The following is a 17,030-nucleotide window of genomic DNA, read 5'->3' as shown; positions in this document are numbered from 1 at the left end:
AATCGTGCCTTGCGAGGTGCATCGTCCTGGTGCCAATACCGTCAATTCCTTACCTGCGGAAAATGTATCCAAGAATACATTAGAGTCTCCGTAGTTTTGCATGACAAAAAGAATCTCAAGACTCTGGGCGGGATGTTCAACGATATCTATTTACTGGTTGGTTGAATCGTCCTGGTGCCATGACAGTTCTTAGGTAAAGATAACTGAAAAGACTAAATTTGACAATCTGTACAGTTTCAGACTTTCAATTCCTTAAAATACGACAGTTCTTAGAAAGATATTGTCTAACTGATAGTTTGTATACTTTCATGCCTTCAATTCCTTGAATACGACAGTTCTTAGAGAGATACTGTCTAACTGACGGTTTGTACAATTTCATGCCTTCAATTCCTTGTGAAAGTAGTGTGAAGTATAATGACCGCCAATTCCTTTCCAGGTCTCTTCTCCAAGCTCAAAATTTTTTGACACAGTCCCCTTGGGTCTCTTTTTGTTTTGAATTCGAGTTTTAAGAAAAATGAATTTTTAAGATAAAAAATAAAAATAAAATAAACTTAGCACACAATAAGACAACTAACAATAAAATTAAAATACGCTAAAAAACAATACAATATTTTTTGGATTTTTGATTTTTCTAAAACGGAAATGGAAACATAAATAAATATATTTTTGGTATTTTGGAATTTTATGATTTTTATTTGGTTTTAATTCTCCCCCTAAATTTGTGCATAGAGGAGGAAAAAAATATGAAGAAATTTAACAAAAACAAAAATAAAATACAAAATGTACAAAAATTTTGTTAGTTTTTAAAAATGAATCTTTTTAAGAGAACTCACAAGCACATCAAAAAGAGCTTTTCCAAAAGGTTTTGTAAACAAATTGACCACATTATTATCAGTGTGGATTTGTTCAAAATGAACAAGTTTACGCCCAAAACAATCTCTTATAAAATGAACTTTAATATCTATGTGCTTGATTTTAGAACGTTGAACTGAATTTTTAACAATTTGAATAGCAGCATCATTATCACAGAAGATAGGAGTGTCAAGAAAATTTAAACCATAATCATGCAGTTGATATTGCATCCAGATGACCTGAGAACAACAAGCAGATACAACAACATATTCAACTTCACTTGTCGAAATGGACACAATTTATTGTTTCTTGCATTGCCACCAAATCAGTCTGTCTCCCAAGAATTGAGAACCAACACTTGTAGATTTCATGTCAACGTCACAACCTCCATAGTTGTTGTCAGCAAAAGCATAATGATCAAATTCATGATTTTAGGATACCCGAGACCCAATTTAGGTGTCCTTTAAGGTACCTAAAAATTTGTTTGACAGAAATTAAATGAGAAAGTTTTAGATTAGCCTAATGATGCACACATTGACAGACTGCAAAGAGTATATCTGTTCTGCTAGCGATTAGATACATCAGAGAACCAATCATGGATTGATATAGAGTTTGATCAACTGATTCTCCATCTGGATCTGATGTTAACAGTGGTCGTTCATCCATGGGAGTAAAAGCAATTTTAGCATCCTTGAACCCGAATTTCTCCAAAATGTCATCAACATTTTTTCCCTGATGCAGTAGAATTCCTGAAGAATCCTGACGCACTTGCAATCCTAGAAATATCATCATTTTGCCTAGGGAACTCATCTCAAACCACATCTTCATGAACTTTTCGAAAGTTGTGCATAGTTCATCATTTGTTGACCCAAAGATGATATCATCCACGTATATTTGAACAACAATAAGGTCTTTCTTCTCTCTTTTGATGAACAATATCTAATCAATCGTGCCTCTTGTGTACCCATGATTTAATAGATGTTTGGTCAAAGTGGAGTACCAATCTTGAGGAGCGTGATGAAGATTGTAAAGTGCCTTGTATAGCTTGTACACATGATTTGGAAATTTTGATTGACAAAACCTAGAGGTTGATCAACGTAGATTTCCTCTTTTACCTCTCCGTAGAAGAAGGCGGTTTTGACATCCATTTGATATACAGTGAAATCCATGTAGGAGGCTTATGCTAAGAAGATACAAATTGCTTCCAGTCGAGCCACGGGAGCATATACCTCTATGTAATCAAGACCATCTATTTTCCTGAAACCACGAACAACCAAACGAACCTTATTCCGCACAAGCACCTTGCCATCATCTTGCTTATTGCGAAAAACCCATCTTGTGTCAAGAGACTTCTTTCCTTCAAGAAGTTCTACCATTTGCCAAACCTTCAGGTTCTAAAATTGATTCAAGTCTTCATGCATGGCATCCACCAAACTTGGTTCGTTAAGAGCCATCTCAACATTCTTTGGCTCGATTGGGGATATGAAACATGAATATAGGAATTCGTTTACATATCAACTCTGAATTCTAGTTTTAACTCAATCCGCCAAGGAACCTATAACATTTTTGATGGGATGGTCGCGCTGAATCCTTGAAGAAATCTCATGATCCGCCGCTTGAGAAGAGACTGGAAGATTTGTGATGTTATCTACCCTGCCTGCGGATGAATCAATTTATCTGATTATTGGAATTCGTAAGAAGTACTCGCCATATACTCATCAGGAATTCTCTCAGGAAAGAGAGAATCCATAAAAGTAGAATCAAAAGATTCTGCAGAGTTAGAGGTGAAATTTTTAGTAGAGGTGACATTTTATTCCATAACTAGTGAATCGTTAGCCCCTTTTGAAGATTCAACAAGTGTGTCATCATCTGTTGGTTATGGATTCGGAGTACCATCATTCATGCTTGTAGATTCATACTGCAATATCAATGGTTTGATAGGTTTACCAGTGATCACTTCTTCTTCATCATCCCTACTTAATCCACTCGAGTTTAGATGGGTACCTGAAACATTATCAGAAAACACATACAATGGTTTAAACAATACAACATTATCAAATAACTAATCAACGCGATTGTCTTGTTTTCTTGTAGCCATCGGACATCAAAGCACTCCACGATCTGCTTGGTAGCTTTATTGTAGACACGATAAGTAGTTCGTCTAGCATACCCAATGAAGTAGCAGTCGTCAACCTTTTAATTGAACTTTGGAGTGGCTTCGAGATGAAGAAGAGTGCATTGGCATCCAAAAGTGCAGAAATGAGCAACAATTGGTTTGTGAACGTAGAGGATTTCATACCGAGTCTTCATGTGATGTTTGTTGATTAGGATCCGGTTCTAAACATAACATGCCGTATTAATAGCCTCAGCCCAGAAGAACACTGGTAATTTTAAGTCACACAACATTGTTCTAGTAGCATCAATTAGGGTTCTATTCCTTCTCTCAGCAACACCTTTTTGTTGTGGTGTGCGGGTAGCACTATATTGACGTTCCACCCCCTTTTCAGCACAAAAATGGTCTGTAATAGCATTTTTGAATTATGTCCCATTGTCGCACCGGATGCCTTTCACCTTCTCATTGGTCTGATCTCAATCAGGATGATGATCCTCTTGATTAGCTCTATAGTCTCACTCTTATTCTTCAAAAACAATATTCAGGTAAAATGTGAGTAATCATCTATTATAACCAAACAATACGTGCTTTTTTTGATGCTAAGAACATTGACTGGTCCAAAGAGATCCATGTGATGCAATTAAAGAAGTGTGTCGATTAAGTTGACCAGTTTGGGCTTGTGTGGTTTTCGATGATGCTTTCCATGTGCACATGTCACACACTTCTCGAAGGTGACAAAATATTTGATAGGCAACCCTTGAACAAAGTCATTTTTGGCAAGACAATTTAGATTCTTTGCATTTGTGTGACTAAGGCGACGATGCCATAGTAAAGCATTTTGCTCAGAAGTCTTTGAGAACAGGCAAGTAATGTTCTTCAGGATGTTGTGATTCATGTCAATGATATAGCTTTGTTTTGATGTTCTGTCTCACCAAGATCCATTCTTCTAGTATGACGATATCGGGCTTTAGAATTAAGCATTCCTTCTTGGTGAAATGAGTTGAGAAGTCTCTATCTTATATTTGAGTGACACTCAACAAGCTGTGTTTCAATTCAGGAATGAAGTTGACATTTTCAAAATTTAACACACCATTTTTAATTGTACCTATTTAAGTGATCTTTCCCTTTTCCCCTCCCGCAAAGTACACATAACCACCATTAATGTTTTGAAAGTTGTGCAGTTGAGATACGTCTCTTTTCATGGGCCTGGAACAACCACTATCAACATACCAAGGTCTTCTGATATTCCTCCATCGTTGTTCCTGCATAAGTTACAGGATTAATAAGTTTTGGGAACCCAGTCCATGTTGAAACTGGGTTGACCATTACTATTAACCCGGGATACTCTTTCCCATACCATATATTATTTATCAAAATAATGATTTCAAAGGAATCTAAATATCTTTTTGGACCAATTGATGATTTGAAAGAAAGGACTTTGGGTACCCATTGGTAATTTGGTTTGTGTACTTTCTTGTTGGGCCAAATGGGACCTTATTCACTTACCTTTGCGGTGGGACTACCTTTCGATTTAGGCTTGTATTGTAAGTGTGAACTAGAGGATGACCCTTGAGATGACTTTGACCTCACCTATATTGGTTTTGTTGAGCCATCTCTCGAGTTAGTTTTCGTTTTGTCCTTGAAGGCCTGATTCTTGGCCCTATCATCATTGCAATTGTTATTATGGGGACATGAACTCGAAGGATTTCTTTTGGAAGATCTCCTCCTTGGCACGTTCGCCCATCCAAATTCATAGAAGGGATCATATAAATGAAGTGGATAGTTTCTAGCAATGTGACATGGAGTCCCACAATTAAAACAAGTCTGTCTTTTCAAGAAAGTGTTATTTAAACTTGATCCTCGCCCAAAAGTGTATTGTTTCAAAGAATTTTCACATGCACATTTACATTTATCAGACTCTTTCACAACTTTACGTGGCTTAAATTTTTCAAAAACAGGACTATTTGAATTCAAATAAAAAGTAACATTACCACAATTTTTAAAAGAATCTAAAGCAGCATTTTTAATATCTTTGTTCACACAATTATTTGAAACAGAAGAAAAAAATGTCAGTCTTTGAAAGATTTTTAACAGAGCTAGCATTATTAATGTCCTCCTTGTCCTCATCTTCCACTAATACTTGATCTGCACATGAGGTAGAGACATCAATATCGTTCACCTTAACAATTTTAGTGGAGCCAGATTGTCCAGTCTTAACTAAAGTTGATACAGGGGGCTGGCCATATTGGATAGGTTTTTCTATTTCTATAGTCTCAAAGACTGAAACATAATTATCACTAAAAGGAGGTGGAACACTATGATACTACGAATCATGCATAATAATGTTATATCCTCTAGATCTTCGGATGTAGTCTTTAAAAGAAATAGCTTTACCATTCAAAAAGGCTTAGCAACACAACTTGTTGCCCGTTTGCCATCTCACCCATTGTACGATGACAATTAATTTTATTTTAGTCAAACCAATTATGTTAATTGTTTTTTTATCATAGATTCAACTATCTCACTAGACACATCAAATTTCTTAAACTTAAATTCAACATCTTAAAATTTAGCTTTTAATGCATCAAGTTCGGCAGTTAATTTGGAAATTTCTTCTTTAGCATAACGATGGTGAACACTTTTAATGTTATATTTCTCCCTAATCCTAATTAAATCCTTATTTTTAGCATCTAGTTTTTCTTTAAGAGGCTTGTTTACTTTCTTAATTTCATAGATTTCATTTTTAATATAAAAACTTCTCTAACAAATAAATCATTTTGCTCACGATATTTATTAACTTTATCTACACAAGATCTATAGCATGAAACTTCACTAACCTCTTCAGTCGTAGGAGTGGTGGAGACCATGAAAGCGAACTGCAACTCCATCATCTTCTCCTCAACCAAGTCTGCATCCTCACCATCTTCAATCTGAGCAAGATTAGCTCTTCCATTGTAAAACCCAAAGTCTGGAAGGCAAAGAAAGGAAAGAAAACCCTAATTTGAAAGGGTGACTCGGCGAGTCCAAGGAGGAACTCGGCGAGTCCAAGCGGGATCCGGGTCGAGGAGTAAGTGACCGACTCGGCGAGTCGGCCAAGGGGACTCGGCGAGTCTGGTCTGTACGAGGAAAACCCTAAAATCGGGACTTGAAGCCTATTTAAATGTCTCATTCTCTCCCCTAGGGTTCCTTTACTGCCTCTTTCACTCAGAACATCGAACCCTAAGCCCCATTGTTGCTCATCCAAGCTTCCAAGCCATTTCTTGGGTGATTTGAAGGAAGAAGAGGAAGGGGAATCATTGAAGCTTCAAGGAGTGGCTTTAGAGCTAGAGATTGGGGAAAAAGTTTTGAGTTATTGAAGGTATTAAGTCGTTCTCTCCTTTAGATCTAGTATGGTTGTGAGTTTTGGGGGTTTTCTAGCCATGATTAGCTACCCCTTTTGAGTTAGAAGCCAGATCTGAAGTTGCTACTCTGGATCTAAGTATATTATGGTCTTGAGAAGCATAAAGTATCAGCCCTTGAGTTAATTATGGAGCCTCTTTGCCTTAAACCCTAGTTTATGGTGTATTTTGCCTAGATCTCCTTCTCTACACGTAAAGTTTGCAACTTTACGTGAGGAATAGGCTTGGGAAGGGTAGATCTACAGTTTGGAGTCCATGCATGACTCAAAAGTCCTCTGCATGTAAGGAGATATGAATGGACTCGGCGAGTTCTTTGAGTGGACTCGGCGAGTAGCATGAAGAGTAGGAGCAACTCGATGAGTGGGATGAGCAGCTCGTCGAGTCAGATGAAGATTGCCTTGTACTTGATGAGTGGGATGAGCAGCTCGCGAAACCCCAAACCCTTCAAGTTAAGACTCGAATCAGTGAGTCGAGTGGAGACTCAGTGAGTTGGACAGGTTAGGACTCAGAAATCGGTAGACTCGGCGAGTCATGGACTGACTCGGCGAGTCGAATCGCGAAAGGAAGGACTTTGAATACATGAACTCGGCGAGTCAGTAGGTTGAATCGGCGAGTAGGGTTGACCTGGGAGGTTAACCTTGACCAGGACTTTGACGTTGACCAGAGTTGACTTGGTTGTCTCTCGGGGGTTAGTTAGACTCAGTGTTGCTTTGATATTGGTAGTTTGGGGAGCAGGAGTTTAGAGAGTTGCCGGGCAACAGCTAGTGAGATCATCAGCATGTTCAGCCAGTGCAGGTGAGTTTTCCCTTTGTGTGAATGGGTCTAAGGCCACAATGCCGACCCATGTAGTTATAAGTAGGAGGCTCGAGGGTTATCCCTAGGCACATTATGCTAGTATGATATTCAGGACGAGGTCCATTATTAGCAGGCGGGTGCCCAAGGATTTGTTTACATGATAGTTTATACTTGTTGTCTGTGTGATGCATGTATGTGCCTGGTAGGGAGGTGAGTGTGGGCGAGGTCCCGTATCTCACCAATAGCAGAGTGTGGATGGTGTTCCATATCTCATTAGTAGCAGAACAGGGGTGAGGCCCAATTTAGGGAAAGGGCGAGTGTGGGCTGGGCTCGTATCTCACTATCAGTAAGGGCGTGGACGAGGTTCCATGACTCATCAGTAGCAGGACAAGGGCGAGGCCCAGGATAGGCGAGGCCTTAGGATAGAACTAGTTGTATGTGTTTAGTTTATGTGTTATGATATGTTTATGTGTTATTATTTGTTAGTGGGCGAGGCCCGGTGACAGGCGAGGCCTAATTGAAACAGATATGTATCCAAGCGGGGCCTGGAGCGGCAGGGCCATTATAGCGGGCGAGGCTCGAGGTAGGGGGCGAGGCCCAAGATAGCGGGCGTGGCCCAGTATGTACAGTATGTGGTTATGCATGGTATGTGGTAGTTTGGGGAACTCACTAAGCTTCGTGCTTACGGTTTTCAGTTTTGGGTTCAGGTACTTCCAGTAGCGGAGGGAAAAGCTCGGGGTGATCGCATGGCACACACCATAGATTAGACAGCCTGGGAATGTTTACTCTGATAATGAACATGTGTTTTGAAAATTAATGCTCTGATTATGTTTTGGAATGATGACTTTGCTTAAAGTAATGTTTTATTAAAAGAATTTTTTGGTCTTGAATTTTGGGTCGTTACATCCATCTTCAGTAAGATTGAGAGCCTGCATCTGATCTTCCCATGAAAACTGTTGTGCCACCATAGCTTTCTCATTATTTTGAGGCATTTCTCTGTTGTTTCCAGCTGGAACCAAAACCCTCTTAGCATTATTCTCCACTCTTGGCGTGGTGCACTAACGAGCAAAATGACCTTCCTCGTGACAGTTGTAACACCTCATCTTTCTCTTGTTGAAACCCACTTTTTTATCGACATTCACTCCCCGATTGTTCTTTCCAGTTTACTAAGTGAACTTCTTCGCCCTAAACACCATCATAGCAATTTGCGATGATATGTGCATCTCTTCAACATCCTCAGGGTGAATTTGATCGACTTCTCTAATCATAACTAGAGGAACTAATTCACCAGCAACAAAGGCATTGTAGCATTTCATGAATCCAACCATCATAGGCATGTTTTCTTCAGCTCCTTTGGCAGCGGCTGAAGTTTGCGAGGTGGATTTGGTGGTGGAACTGGACACATAAAAGTTGGGAGATGCCATTGTTAAACCAAAAGATGGAGGAGCATGATGCGGTGGTATAGCTAAAAATGCATTGTTATTGGATGCTCCTAGGATTGCAGTTAAGTAGGAATTAACATGATTAAATTATCTTTGCTTTTCATCCATGTCACATACCTTGATGATAGTCATCACTTCAGCAAGAGAGAGTTTGCTCAGGTCCTTTGTCTTCTTGACCACAAACACATTCATATCCTAATTCCTAGGAAGTGAATTGAGCAACTTCTTATTTATCTCAGAGTGAGACAACACAATGCTAGCAGTGCTCATTTATGTACTGAGAGTAATAAACCCTGCAGCTGGACTTCTAAAGTCTCCCGAAGAACATGATTATACATGTTGAATCTTTGACGAAGCAAATCCTGTCTGCTTTGCTTCATATCCTCATTCCCTTGATACACCTCAATCAAGGCTTCCCATAAATCCTTAGCAGATTTATATTCCCAAAAACCTTGAGCAATGTCAGAAGACAAATCCATGGTAAGAATAGCCAGTGCTTTCTCATCATCTTCAATCTTGTCGAAATGCTCATTAGTGTAGTCCTCAGTTGGCTTATCAACCACGATTTTAGCCTCATCATCTAGAGTCTTTGCGATCTTAACTGAACCTCTTAGGAAGCTTCTCCACACTTTTCTATCCTTCATCTTAACATACTTCTCAGATCTGAATTTCTACTCAGGAAATCCATCAGTAGTTAGTAGCTGGGGAATTCGAGTTGTTGTCCCCATAACTGAATCAAGATCACTTTTCATTGTTGAAAGAGAGATGTTGTATGACTCCATTGTAAACCAAAAGGTATATGATCTAACCAAAAACTACTAGGTTTGACTGAAAAGTCAAGATTGTTGATCGAAAACTCTGTTTGACCGAGGTCGTTAAAAGCCAACAGTTTAACTGAAAACAGTTGATCGAGAACATTATTTCTTGGCTGAGAACTCTTGCAAGCCGAGAACCCCTAAATCTCGTTACCAAGAACATTATTTAGCCGCCGAGAACACTAAAACCTAACCAAGAACTTGAAGTTTGTCGCCGAAAACGTCCAGACCTTATCGAAAATGCCCAAAAATGTCAAAAATACGAAATTGGTAATTTATCAAGACCAATTTCGATCAAAGTCTCCAATGTAGTGAAGAACACAAAGAACAACAACAATAATTTTCATCAAAAAGAACTCAAAAACACCAGAAACTCCAAGAAACGTTTAATATTTTTCCAATTCGATTGATACCAATCCTAGCTCTGATACCAATTGTAAAACCTTGTTCCAGGTATCAATCGAAATCACTAGATTGGTGCGGAATCACAATCAAGTGAATGCCACAAATCGTAAATATGAAATAATGACACAATGATGAATCTTCAATTCACACTATATTAATCAATAGTCTAGTACATGAGACTCTTTATGTCTCTTGGTTCTCTCTGTCTCTCTCTGATTGCCAAATCAACAACTAGAATGACCAACCTCTTTCACGGCTGAAATAATACAATGTGTGTGTATATATATGTATATATATATATATATATATATATATATATATATATACCTATACCTAGTTACAAAGGTCCAACCCAAAGCCCAACTGAATGAATTAATGATTTCGGTCTAAACAACACTGGACTCATGGTGTTTTCGGTCCTAGACTGAGAACTCCAAAAGCTATGTAAAGTAAAGTATAAACCACAAATCTTTTCCCAACAACTTTTTCTCAGCCTTCGTTTCCTCACTCTTCACTTCCTTTTTCTCAACATTCTTCTTTTCATTCACATTTTTCACAGAAAAAATTCCTTTCACTTCACTTATTCTTGTTTTCAGATTAAACGGATTTTCGAAGAATTTCTTCACCCGATTATTCGAATAGAATGCAACCATTTCGTCATCAGAATTGACAATTAATCCTTTATCTTCAGAAACCGCTTTCTCAGAAGTCTCTTTCTTAGTTTCTCTTCTAGTAACCTTCAACATTAGTGCCAAAGGACCACCCATATATACTCTTGTTTCTTCAGCAATCTCACGCACTTCGGTTTTATGTGCCTTCAACACGTTATATAAGTCATTGAGAGAAAAATAGTCGAATATTTGTTGAGTTTTTATCATTAGGCTAACATTTTTCCATTTCTTGCAAAGTCCCAAGATAAAAGTGAGGTTGAACTCCATTGTTGACCTTGTAATTCCATATCTATTGCATTTGTATATGAGTTCATTCAGAGGGTCGTAATAGAGCTCAATGGATTCTCCTTCCTTCTGTTTAAACTTTCCTAACTCTAACAGACACTGTTTCCGTAAGCTAATATTTGTTTCTCGCTACCTTGGTACCTTTCCTTCAAGGTGATCCATATCTCCTTTGATGTCTTGCAACTACATACATAATTGTACACCACTAGTGGAAGAGCACCACAGAATTCATGTATACATTTCTTCTCATTTTTTTAACAGTCTCTCAGCTTGTTGATTAACATTTTGATTGTTAGCAGCACTTCCAATATTTTGCATCACTGTAGGAGAATAAACTTCACCAGCAACGCATTTCCAAAGATCCTCGTCGATTCCTTTAATCTAGTCCTCCATTCGGTCAACTCATTGATCATATAACTTTGGAATTAACATAGGAATCTTTGTAGATGAACCAAGAAGGTGAGAATATGAGGTCATGGTGTTCATGTAAAAATTCGCCATTGATGTATTGAAGAATTTTGAGAAAAACCTCAAAAATTGAGATATAATTGATAAAAATTTCAGAAATTAAACACCAAATACTCGATTCAACAAACAACACGCAAAATCTAATCAAAACAGATGATGTGAGACGATTTTCTAATTCAATAGAGCGGAAAATTTTGAATCTATAACAAGACTCAAAACCTTTTGAAAACTTAAGAAAATCAGATCAAATCTGAATGAATCCTGCTTTGACACCAATTGAAGTTGTTATCAATCAATTATATGAAATGAAATCAGAGTTTTGAATGAATTATGAACACGAAATGTAAATATGATATGTATAGCTCAATTACGCTTTGAAAAGAAACAAAGAGAAAATAGAGAGTACAAGTCAAAGACTCCAAGAACTACTCTAACTCTAGTACCCATCCCATATTTATAGGGATAACAAAGGCGTACAAAAAAATAAGGGACTAAAACATTATAACTTCGACACAAACACTACCCTTACACAAAACATACAAACTAGCTTTCGACACAAAGAATGACCTAGATTGACTTCGACATCTCACAACTACATTCGACATCAACATATATATATATATATATATATATATATGTATATGTATGTATATATAATAAAATATATTACTTTATGAAAGTGTGGTTTTTATGTTTGTAATTATACATAGAATGATATTCAAATATATGAATTTGTTGCTTATTGACATAATCTAGTAGTAAATCACTAAAATAGGGCTTGATCAACTATAAATTTAATTTCAATTGCTAACATGTAGATTAATGAATGATCAAGTATTAAGTTTGTAAAAATAATATTAATTTGGTAGCTTAATATTCTAGGTATTCTGTTTTGTTAAATTTTTGTTTATGTTTTATATAGGTGTTTAGTTATAGTTCTATTTAATTTGATCACATGTTTCATCTATGTAGTTAATTATTCTTTGGATGTTACAAACTTTTAATGTTTGTTGCCATTTGAATGTAGGTTTTATATTATGTTATTTTGTTCTGATAAATATTTGTTTATATTGATTTTACTTTTCATGATACAACTAGATTGAATGGTAACCTACGTATAAGCTAATTGAAGAAGCTAAGGAGTTTGGAAAATATTATCGAACAAATCATCTTACCCTAGTGCAGGAAGGGATGCAATGGAATGTGGAATGTTGATTGAATTGATAAAATAATTGCAATTTTAATGGTTAACGAATTTAGAGACTTATTCACTTTTAGAATTGACTATATTTTTTATATTTTGAACAATAGGTATGATTAAATTTTTGGTAAATAGTAGTTATGGTTTGAAGGTTTAAAGATTGGTAAATATTTAATAAAACAATATTATGGTTGAACAATAGTTATGCTTTGAAGAGTAATACTTGTACTGGTATATTTTATGTCATGTAATTGTAGTATTATCTTTCATATATTATATATGTTTAAAGTTAAAGTCTATACGTATAGTATTCTATTGGAATAACATATTATATTTTCTGTTATAATAAGTATATGTATAATATTCTAATAGAATAATGTTATGTGTTGTTTGTTATAAAAAATTGATTTTTATGTGTTGTTTAGAATTTAAGTCGTAATTCAAGCCAAATTTTATAAGTAGAGTGTATGATGTTTAAAATTATTAGAATGTTGTAGTTTATGATGTATGATGTTGATAATCTAATAAAACAATGTTCTATATTTTTTTTGTTAAATAAGTTTTATTTACATGAAAACAATGTGTATATGTAGAATATTTTATTTCTAATTACGTATATAGGTTTTGAAATGACAGTAGAACAAAAGTATGAAAAAAAATTTAATGACTTATTTTAAGGTACAATGTTTTCAAGTACCAATAAGCCAACAAATGAAAAAGAGCTGGTTGGAGTAAAAGAAACTCAGAAACAAGGAACATCAAAAAAGGTTGAAAGCTGAAGATGGCGACCAAGTGAATAATTTTGATTTTGTTGATGTAGGTTGATGAAATAAAGAACCGAAGCAAGAGATGCATTGGAAACGAGTGAAAAGTAGAATTGTTGCAAGTTTGAAAGTTTAGAAATATGGTTATGTAAAATGAAAACATTTTTTTTTGTTTTTTTTAATAAATTAGATATTAATGATTGCTTAATGTTTTGTAAATCAGCTGGTATGATTGATTATATGATGACTTCTTAATTATATGTTTGGTAATATGATGACTACTTAATGGAATGGTTGAGCATACGATTAGTCCTAATGTACATGTATTGTTCTAAAACAAATAATATACATGTTGTCTATACATATAGATTGTTCTTACATAATAATATTATAGGCTAACTGCAAACATGTATAAAATTAGAATATTCTAAAAGAATAAAATATGTTGTATGTATATAGAGAATATTTTTACAAAATAAGTTATAGTTTGATTGGTAACATGTATAGAACTATAATATTAGAATTAGAGATTGTAATTTGTAAAAGCTGATTTGTTGTAAGTTGATTATTATGAATATTTTGGTTTCATTTAATTTCTTAATATTATACTTATTATGATTTATTTTTTAATTTAATTATTCTAATTATTATGATATATTTTAATAAGTTATATTCATAAAGAATAATGTTATAGGTTGGATACTAACATGTATAGAAATAGAATAGTCTAAAAGAACATTATTGCATATTGAATGTACATATAGAATATTCTTGTAGAATAATTTTATAGGTTGACTACTAACATGAATAGAAGTATAACATTATAACTAGGATACTATGATTTGCAAAAGGTGATTTGTTTTAAGTTGGTTATTCTGAATATTATGATTTCATTTAAATTTAAATGTACGGTTAATAAGACGTAATTAATTCGTATATGTAGAATATTCTAATAGAAGAATTTTGTACATTGTATGTTCGTGTAGAATAATATGCATAATGTTCTAGGCTAATCTAAGTTATATGTAAATATTCTAATAGAATAATGCCTTACTAAATTTAGGTTCTTTTAATACTCATTGATGTGTTATAATTCTAGTTATTCTAGATGTTCAACATTTAATATTGTGTTGTTAACATTTAATATTATGAAATTATGTATGATATGATATTTAACTGTAATATTCTAAAATTAGGTTCTACTATGTAAAATAAACTTCTAAGATCCCGAGATTTGGAACCCTCTTCTATCTTTACCTTGTCATTTATAGTCCTTGGGGTTAGAAAAGAGCCAAGATAAGTTTAAGGGCCAAGTTTGCAAACTTGGGCCAAAAGGGAGTACGCTGCGCCTACATAAGAGTACGGTAAGCGTACTAAGGTCCGCCTTAGTATGTTGGGTGTACACATTAGTACGCTGGGCGTACTAATGTCAGAGTGAAAACCCTAATATTTAGGGTTTGGGGCCTGTATAAGCAACATGATAAGCATCAAACCTCCCTTACCTCAACCTCCACAGATCACATTCTTACTCCCCAAACCCTAGCCTTTCCTTTGTGTGTTTAAGATTATTTGGTGTGTTCTTGAGTGCCTTAAGAGGAAGGTATTACATCAAAGTGTTGGAGAAGAAGATAAAGCTTGTAGATATGAAGTTAGCTTGTGCTCAAGAAACTTCAGAAGGTATAAAGTTCCAAACTTTATGCATGTATTCATAGACCTCATCATTTTACTTTATTAGAAGCATTTCTTGTCCCTAAAGCCATAAGGTGATGCATGTGGTGATTTGGAAGAAAAAGGTTGTCCATCTGGACTCTTGAAGGGACCTTGAGTGATAAAAATGAGGTCCCATTAGATATATGTGTCCCATGCAAAGAGAAATAAGGTCTTAGTAGATTAAGACCAAGCATTTAGAACTTTATGGAAGTACAAAGTGATAAAGTTCATGACTTTATGGATCCTAGGCATGTTAGGTCTCTGGATTTGAAGTTTGGGCTTAAGTGCTTAATCCATTAAGAACTTAATAAGGTTTTGGCAAACTGTTGAGTACGCCTAGCATAAATCCAATATGCCCAACATACTGGGTCAAACACCCCGATGGTGGTCAACATCTGGTCGAGTACGCCCCGCGTATGTCCCCTGTTAGGCCTTTGTCAAATGGGCTTCGGATTTTGGGTTGTTTATGGACTGTATGGAATTGGGCCTTTGATGGACTTTGTAAATAAGATGTTTTGGGATTGGTAGTGATATTGGATCATCGGGTGAGGCCTAATTAGGAAGTTGGGCCCAATTTAGTAAATTGGGATGATAATGGGCTTTTTAATGTGAACTTTCAAGTCAAGAACTGGGTATTTGGGCCTTGGCCCAATAAAGAGAATGGACTTAAGGAATGGTGTGGACATTTAGTCAAGAAGGTTATTTTGGGTATTAACTTAGTATTTATTTTATAATATTTTGGGATTTCCGGCGAGACAACTGTCAGAGATTTTCTGTACTTCAACACTACTTGCGATGTGAGTTATCCTTAGTATATCAACAAGGTCTAAGGCACCAAGGTCGGTCCTTTATGAATTATATCTGGTTATGGCATGATATGTTTAGTGGTTTTCATCCTAGTAGTTAGGATGAGGTTATGTTTATGCTTCGTGACCTGGTTAGGTCAGTATCCTGGTTATAGGATGGTATTATGTGATATGCTAGTATGATTTGTTAGATTGGTATCTTGATAGATAGGATGGTATTATGTGTTATGTGGTATGATCTGTTTTGATCAGTTCATTGTCTATAGATTGTTATGTGATTATCTGTTATATGTGCACATGTTTGTTTGGCGGTTGAGGCTTATCTGCTTTGTGCGAAAGCCAATAGACCTGGGCATTCCAACCTATTGGTTGAGGGCTGTGAGTATTCCATCCCGAGGATGATTGGACTCATAATATGTGGGCATGCAAACTTATTGGTTGTGGGCCTGGGGGTATTCCATCCCAAGGATGATTGGACCCATAGTATGTTGGCTTTCCAACCGATTGGTTGAGGGCCTAGGGTATTCCAACCTGATGGTTAACTGGACCCATAGTATTTTGTTTATGATTATATGTGTATTGTCGTGGGTATGGGTATTTTGGGGGTAGCTCCCTAAGATTTCGGGCTTACAGTTTCAGTTTGTTGTTTCTGGTACTTCTGGTGATCGTGGGAAGGCGAACGCATGATCGTACCACACCTATACTGTTATAATTTTATGATTTGATACTGGGATACTCTGATATTTATTACTTTGAAAACAAACTATGTAATGTTAAAAGGTTTTAAGTGTTTTGAAATTTTTTAAATTTGGCATGATTTCTATGGTGTTGCAAAACTTATATTATATAAGATATTAATAATATATGTAATATTACAAATATAAAACTTATAATTTAACGAGAATATCTAGAATGATTTATAGGAAATCGAAATAATTTACAGAAAACAAACTTTTCTAATTTTAATGTATAATATTATGAAATTATGTATAATGTTATGATATTAACGCATAATATTATGAAATTATGTTATAAGGTGTAATATTCTAGTATATGGTGTATATTCTAATTCGGGTCACCGCGCCCTTTAATTATTTTGGAAACTAAAATAACAAACTTTGCAAAGCAATAAGAACCATATAATTTTATAGAATGAAATGAAAGTTTTTAGAATAGATCACAACTTCATATGTAAAAGTTGAAAACTATTTTAAAAACCTGATAGTTTGAAAACCAAATTTCAAGTTTGTGTTATAAAAGTTCTATCATTAGGTTACATTGTTAGAAGAGGGCTAATAACTTTCA

The sequence above is a fragment of the Lactuca saligna genome, chromosome 4 (genome assembly GCF_052625555.1).
Source record: "Lactuca saligna cultivar CGN05327 chromosome 4, ASM5262555v1, whole genome shotgun sequence".
NCBI classification, from domain to species: Eukaryota; Viridiplantae; Streptophyta; class Magnoliopsida; order Asterales; family Asteraceae; genus Lactuca; species Lactuca saligna.
Note: the sequence above shows the minus strand (reverse complement) of the source record.